Genomic DNA, 8,677 nt, shown 5'->3' with positions numbered 1-8,677 from the left:
ACTATGTACTATGTAGTTCAAAAGGATATTGTCATCTGAAAATTTTAACTTTTATTGTACAGTCATATTTATATAATTTCCCATTTTCTCCCACTAGTACTCTTTAACATTACATTGGTACAGAGATTCTTATAGAAATCTATGTTTTAAATACGAATTATCCTTATATCTCCAACAAAATGCTATTTTGACAACCCTTTTCTGAACAAGCATAACAGAATCCAATAAATTCTGAATATTATAAATAGCTGAATTTGTTAAGAATTGAAGACAAGAAAACCTGAAGAACACTAAGATGAGTGAACAAACTAATTTTTGTGGTGCTCTGTGGAATCTTAGATGTCTGTTAAATGGAAACCGGCTTGACTATGCTTGAAGTAAGTTCAATTGTAGACTAAAGAACAGTATCAGCCAATGTGATACCTCATATTTCAATCTGATTTTTTTTTCAGGAAAATCCTGGTGCTGTCACCACATTGGCAGGTGGCAGTATATAGTCTTACGTGATTTATAATACTAAGCCCTAAGTACTAATTACATGGGGACAAGCCTAGGAACTCCAGGCCTATTAGCTAGACTGGAATGTAAAACAAATCCCTAAAAATCCAACAAGTTATATTCATAAAGCATCCAAGAAAACTGCAGACATCAGGAGTCAAGCTTAACCCAGGGACATATTCACCATGCTTTAGCTATAGAATTTTGGACTCCCAAATAGGCAAACTGAACTTAGGGATATATTCACCATGCTTTAGCTGTAGAATTTTGGACTCCCAAATCGGCAAACTGAATTTTCTCATCTGGTTTGGACACACAAGAAGGTAGTATTCTGTGTTTTTGATAGGTTTGATTATTCATAGGCCTTTAATATTTTGTGGGGAGAAAATAAAGTGAATGCCAGAGCTTAGTAAAACTTGATAGTTTATTCCAGTGCTAGTATGTTATTTCTACCCACAATCACTTCATTTTGGTTGAAAACAGTAATTTCCATTAGCATCATCGAAAAATGCTGTAATACTACAGGCAGTAGTGGGATCCAACTAATTTAATAACTGGTTTGTCCTAAAGACTGGATGAGTGTGGCTGGGGGAATCATGTGACTGAGTGGGCATGGCCAACTCGATGTCACTCATTGTAAGGTTGGGTGGTGTGGGCAGGCCAAAGTGGAGGTGGCCAGATCCTTAGACTTATCTTTGTGCAGCAACAGCAATAGTGATTCTCTGACGCTTCATCTCTTGCTGGGTCTCGCTGCCTAACAACATTTTTAAAAAGGTTTTGCAGCAGGAAACAGGCGGCTACTTCTGGCCTTTGTTGGTGCAGCTGGGCACATGACCCCACCCCGAGACATTGTCGTGCAGCTGCTGTCTCTCTTTTTCAATGAGAGAAGCTTATAGCAGCTGGTCTTCTTTAGCGCAAGAAGCTTGCAGCCACTGTTTTTTTTAGCATGAGAAGTGTGCATCTGCCTCTTTGCCAACGCGAAGGGCCTCCTGCAGTATCCACCTCTTTGCCATCCGTAACTGAACCAGGAGTGGCAGCTGGAGGTTTCTTATGCCAGTGAAGATTGGCAGCCACAGGCTTCTCTTGCCAGCAAAGACAGGCAGATGGAGGATTCTTGTGCTGGCAATGCGGTGGGAAGTGCAGGATTCTCGTGCCTGCAAAGAGATGGTGGATGCAAGCTTCTTGGTGTGGGGAGGGACACAGCAAGACTTGGCTGCCTTTCAGGCCTGCTCTGGGCTGCTGCCTGTTTGACCTCACTCTGCCTCGGGTCCTATATCCAGCAACAAGGGGACAGGCTGCTTCCAGCCCAGCCCAGCTGGCGGATGGGCAAGCAGATGACCCTCAGGGGAGGCATTTTCTCTCAGGCCTTGCAACCAGAAGGCCCAGCGGAAGCTGAAGCTGGACCTGAAAGGCAACCTTATCTCCCCGTATATCCCTCTTTCCCCTCGGATGGTCCTTCGGGTGAGCACAGCAACCCCAGAGCGTATCTTCCTTTTCCGCTGTCAGCCTTACCTTCAATCCCATGTTGCTTGCATGGTTCTCTGCATGCAGGCAGAGGTCTCGGGGAAAGCCAGAGCCAGAGACCCAACCCAAGGCAAAGGGGAGGGGGTGGCATGTGGGTGGAGGTCCTAGGGAAGGCCAGATGCAGGGACTGACACATTCCCCAACCTGAGGTGAAGACTGAGCAGGCAGCATGAGGACAGAAGGATGGCAAGAGCCAGGCCCAAAAGGTGCCTGAGCCTCACTGGGTCCACCCTGAGGTGTTCCTTGACAACATGCAGTTGTCAAGTACCCAAATTTTGATCATATGACTATAAGGATACTTGTTTAATAAAGTGTGGAACCTGGTCATAATTCACTTTTGTCAGTGTCCTTGTAACTTTGGTCATGAAACAAATGTTGGTAAATTGAGGACAACTTGTACACCTCTTTGTCTCAGGGGTGTGTCTCCCACAATTCCTTTGTAGGCTTTGGGCCTTACATTTAGATTCCACACAACCCTATGAATTGGATTGGGCCAAAGTAATTGTCAGATCCGTGTATCTGTCATTTCTTCAGTGGAAGAAGAAAAGGGGGAGGAGACTGATAAATAAATCCTTTCTTGATGCAACTTGAATATATTTAATCTTATATCAAATTTGTATAACCCACACATGATACAATGGAGGGAAAAAAGCCAGATGGCCAGAACTATCACCTCCGAGAGGCACAGCCAGGAGATGAGAAGATCATAAAAATTCCACAGTAAGATGTGTCCTGGGAATCTGGAAAATTCATTCTAAAAAGGGAGTGAGGGAAAATTAGGTATGCCCTGGGAAACTGTGAAAAAGAGCGTTTCTACAGAAGGGGTGGGTGGGAAATTAACATACTGGCTTTTGTTTCACTAAATACACATCGAGATAAGGGGAGGGGTTCTAAACTCCCTTATCTATCCCTGTATGCTTGAGGGACCTCAGACACTGTTTTGAACGCCTTCATGAATCGTCTCATCTCAATAAAGGATTCCTTTTGATACATTTGGTTTTCAGAAGTTCATTCTTGTTAATTGAATGGGAAAAAGTTCTGTAGTCTGACATAAAGCAGCATCTGCAACAGAGGTCAGCCCGGAGAGGAATTTTTTTAAAAAAAAAGAAAGAAAGAAAACCTTTCACTCTACCGAGGGGACCCTGCAAAAGAAGAAAAATGTCTAAATACAGCAAGGAGCAAGGGGAAGCCGAATGCTGGGGAGAAACGTTGACACTTACCCAGCCAGATACTGACTCAGTGCATCCCATCAAAGACAACGAGGCTGCCTGTGAAACCTCCACCAAGCCCTGGTGGTCTATAGGTGTAGGGAAAAGAGACAACTGGGATGGAAGAACCAGAGGAATAACCCTCACCTGGGGCAATCGTAAACCCAGGTGGAAATTGGAGCTGGAGGCCCTATCGAATCAGGAAGAATGGGACGAGGAGCCACCGGCTGATGATCGAATGAGGTGGTACATAAATCGCCTCATAGGAGAAGCCCTGGAGAACCTCAAGGTGAAGGATGCACCAGGACAACAACGGAGGAGAGTGGGGGAACCAGAAAATGAGAGAACCCAAGCCACCACCCTGGATCCAGCGGAGATTGAGTGGGCAGAGGGATAAGCCTAAGAACCAGCAGTCATACCAGGTACCTGACCCCTAAACTTTCCAGATCAGGGTATTAACCCTGGCCAACCCAGAGACATACAACTGCAGAGGAAGATCCCACCCCTGGGAGTAAAATTTGATAGGGATGCCTAGAAACTGGGATTTTTCCTGGTGCAAGTCCTCACCTACATGCAAGAATATGGGTAGAATTTCCCAACCCAGGGGTCCCGAGTACGAGTCATCACCCTGGCACTTGAAGGGGCAGCAGCCAGATGGATGGTGATGCTCCACATCATAAACGCCCCTGAATTAAGGAACCTCGATCACTTCATTATGCCACTGCCACATTAAGGAACCTCGATCACTTCATGGTCGCTTCATTACGCCACCGCTTCGAGGACCCCCTCGCTGATAGAAAAGCCTGAGACCACATCAGAGTCGTAAAACAAGGCCATCGCCCGGTAGCAGAATACACTGAGGAATTTTGTGACTTGGCCAGCTGGGTAACCTGGCCAGAAGATATCCTAGTCTGTTGGTTCAAAGATGGATTAAATGATGACCTATATGCTGCCTGCCTGGCCCATGGGGCCCCAAACCTCTTGCACGAATGGTACATGATGGCAGAGGAGGTGGAGATAGACATGATCGAAACTGGTACTGCACTGGCAAGTTTTGGAAAAGATCCCCACCCCAGGGGAGATGGAAAGTTTTCAAACCCCAATCCACCATGACTCCAAGAACATCTGGTTGCTTTAAGTGTGGAAAGGAAGGACACCGTGCAACAGAATGCCATTCGAAGACCCCTGCAAGAAAGCTAGACCACCCATCGGGGGAAACCCGGAATATCCAGCCCTCGAGGAAAGGAGACTGGCCTGAGAGGCAGAGTAGATGTTGGATTCTGATCCCCCCCCAACCCTGAGGAAGAATCCCAAATGCTCCAAGGGGACCTGAGCCAGTCCGAAAGTGATCCAGAAGATGACCCGCTGGTAAGCAATCCAACTGAACCAATCACCCTACCCCTGAGACTGTTTATCCCAAGCTAAGGGAAGGGGGAGGAAGTTGCAGCGTTGCTGGATTTGGGATGCACTCGATGCCTAATAAACCCCTCCTTTGCAGATAAATTGGGAATTCAACTGAAAGAAATGGAAAATCCCATCGCTTTCTGCCAATTAGATGGAACTATAGTGGGTCTATAGTGGAACTATAACTATACTGCTAGTCCTAGGTCTCACATGGCTGCGGAAATGGAATCCAAAAATAAATTGGAGGAGAGGAACCATACAATTCCAGAGAGATGTAGTATTTACAAATAGCTCAGAGGAAAGGATAAAGAAAGAAACAGAGAACAGAGAGTCAGCCATGACCGGACAGTTGGCTGAACCCATTCACATCCCCAATGAGTACCAGGATCTGGCCCAAGTATTTAGCAAGGAAGCTTGTGATGAACTCCCACTCCATCGAGCCACAGACTGTGCTATCAAAATCCTGCCAGGGGCTAAACTCCCCAAACCACAAATGTACTGCATGTCTCCCAGAGAACTAAAAGAACTCAGAGCATTTATTGACAAAAATTTAAAAAGGGGTTTCATCGAACCCGCCCGACCAAAAATAGCTGCCCCAGTGTTATTCCGCAAAAAGAAAAATGGCTCTGTACGCTTGTGTGTTAATTACAAAAAATTAAACACAATTTGCATAGAGAATATGTATCCACTCCCCCTCATGAAGGACATGTTAGCCCACCTCTCGAAAGGAAATTTTTTTTCAAAGTTATATCTACTAGAGGCATATTACTGCATAAGAATAAAGGAAGGGGATGAGTGGAAGACAGCTTTTAACACACCATTGGGATGCTACCAATTTAAAGTGCTTCCCTTTGGACTGCAAGGAGCACCTGCCATGTTTATGTAATTGATCAATGAAACCCTTTATGAATTTTTATATAAAGGAGTTCTAGTGTATCTTGATATTTTAATCTACACAGAAACAATGAAAGAATACATCAAGCTACTCCGTGCAGTTCTCACAAAACTCTTAGACCCTAAACTATATGCAAAACTCTCTAAATGCGAATCCCACCAAAAAAATGACTATTTGGGGTATAGAATATCCCACAAGGGAATATAGATGGACCCACAGAAAGTAAAAGCTGTATTGGACTGGGACCCACTGCACATCCACAAACAACTGCAAAGCTTCCTGGGGTTTGCAAACTTTTATTGCCAATTCATTCCAGCTTTTGCAAACATCGCCCTCCCTATCACGAACTTGCTAAAAATGAAGGGGATGGAGAAACCCAAACTAAGGCAACCCCTTATCTGGACAGTGGAATGCCAAGCGGCATCCGAGAAACTCAAACATCTATTCTCAGCAGAACCGGTCCTTAAGCACCCAGATCCCGAACAACCTTTTGTCATCCAAGCAGACGCTAATGATGTTGCAGTTGGAGCAGTCCTCCTCCAAAAGAATGGAAGTGGACAATTACAACCATGCGCTTATACATCCAAGAAACTGACAGAAACTGAGCAAAGATGGGCCATATGGGAGAAAGAGGCATATGTTGTGCAGTGGGCAATGCTCACATTTGGAAGGAAACCAAATCCCCTTTAAAGTATGGACTGATCACAAAAATCTGGAAGCCCTGAGAAATCCACGGAAACAAGCAAGGTGGGCTCAGTACTTTAAATGATTTAATTTCACTCTAATATTTTCCTGGGAGAAAAAACTTCTTAGCAGATGCACTGTCCAGAAAACCCCAATATAGCAGCAAAAAGATTTAGGTTATAAAACTGATGATCCAACTGACCCAACTAGCAGCCAAAGTAATCACCCGGGCACAAAAGGAAAAAAAAAATCATCCCTGACTGAAGACACAATGAGATCAATATTTAAGGAGGCACTACTTAAGAATGACTGGCTCCAGGCTAACAAAAATACTTGTTTACTCAAAGATGGACTGGCTTGGGTAGAAAACAAGCTTTATGTCCCTGCAAGCCAGAGAATGGACCTCATGAAACACTGCCATGACTCCAAAACAGTAGGACGTTTTGGATTTGTAAAAACCCTGCACCTCATCAAAAGACAATTTTGGTGGCTGTCTCTCAAAAAGGACATTGAAAACTACTGTATGTTGCAAGCTGCCCAACCTGTGCTGCTGCAACGAGAAGACAAGGAAAATATCCTGGACTTTTACAAACAGTAGCAGACCCTTCTGCACCCTGGAAAGAGATTTATGTGGACTTTATAGTGGAGCTTCCTGAAAGTGCTGGAAAGACAAATGTATTTGGGTTGTAACTGATCTTTTTTCCAAACAGGTTCACTTTATTCCATGCCAAAAGATCCCAACTGCCAAGGCATTGGCAAAGATGTTCTTAATACACATTTATCGCCTTCATGGAGCTCCCCAACGGATTATCTCAGATAGGAGTGTTTAAGTTCACATCCAAATTTTGGTGGGCATTTTTAAACCTATTAGGCTCCACCCAGGGGTTGTCATCAGGAAATCATCCCCAAACAGACAGATCGACAGAGAGAATGAACAGCGTATTTGAACAATATTTAAGATGCTTTATTAATTACCAACAGGACAATTGGACTGACCTTCTTCCTTTTGCAGAGGTAGCATACAATAACTCAGTCCATAGTAGCATGGGGTTCACTCCATTCCAGGTAGCCACGGGCCAAGAATTCAACCCCATGCTGGAACTATCCACCAAAGAACATGAAATCCCCACCCCTTAAGGAGTGGATGTATAATTTACAAGCTATGTGGCCAGTGGTAAGATTGTCTTTACAGAAAGCTAGAGCAGTTGTCAAAGCTCAAGCAGACAAAAAGCATTGTGAACGTAAACCTTTCAAGATTGGGGACCGTGTATATTTGTTCACAAAATTCTTAAAATCATTACAACCCTCTAAGAAATTAGGACCAAAATTCATTGGCCCTTTCCCCATCTCCAGAATTATTAACCCCGTGACGGTAGAGCTTCAAATTCCAAAAACACTTAGGCAGATTCATCCAATATTTCACTGCAGCTTGCTCAAACTGGAGATCACTTCAAACCTCAGATCCCCCTTTCCCACACCTCCAACCCCCATCATGGTACACGGAGAACAACATTTTGAAATTAAAGATATCCTTGATTCACACACTCACCATGGATCCACACAATATTTAATAGCTTGGAAACACCTTCCTTCCTCAGAAAATGAATGGGTAGCCAAACGACACATAAAAGCACCCACATTACTACAAAAGTTCCACCTAAAATACCCTGATAAACCATCCTGAATTGCAAATGTAATGCATGATTTTTTTGTTTTTTCCAGGTAGACGTATCTGATTTTTAAGGAGGGCAGAATGTCAGATCTGTGTATCTATCATTTCTTCAGTGCAAGAAGAAAAAAAAAAAAGGGGGGCTGATAAAGAAATCCTTTCTTGATGTAACTTGAATATATTTAATCTTATATCAAATTTGTATAACCCACACATGATACAATGGAGGAAAAAATCCAGATGGCCGGAACCTATCACCTCTGAGAGGCACAGCCAGGAGATGAGAAGATCATAAAAATTCCACAGTGAGATGTGTCCCTGGAATCTCTGGAAAAGTTCGTTCTAAAAAGGGGTTGGGGGAAATTAGGTATGCCCTGGGAAACTGTGAAAAAGATTGTTTCTACAGAAGGGGTGGGTGGGGAATTAACATGCTGGCTTTTGTTTCTCACTAAACACACATCGAGATAAGGGGAGGGATTCTAAACTCCCTTATCTTTCCCTGTATGCTTGAGGGACCTCAGACGCTGCTTTGAACTCCTACATGAATTGTCTCATCTCAATAAAGGATTCCTTTTGATACGTTTGGTTTTCAGAAGTTCATTCTTGTTAATTGAATGGGAAAAAGTTCTGTAGCCTGACATACTTAAGATGGAATTAGAACTCGCAGTCTCCTGGTTTCTAGCTTGGTGCCTTAACCACTAGATCAAACTGCTTATTTCTCAGCACAGTTCTGTTTGCCTCTTATTATCCCTCTCTAAAATCACTGCCAAATTTCTTTTTGATATTTTTATATAC

This window comes from Pseudonaja textilis, chromosome Z (genome assembly GCF_049901715.1).
Source record: "Pseudonaja textilis isolate UNSWEBS1 chromosome Z, rPseTex1.2, whole genome shotgun sequence".
Lineage (NCBI taxonomy): Eukaryota > Metazoa > Chordata > Lepidosauria > Squamata > Elapidae > Pseudonaja > Pseudonaja textilis.
The sequence above is the reverse complement of the archived record's forward strand: the minus strand, read 5'-3'. Positions refer to the sequence as shown.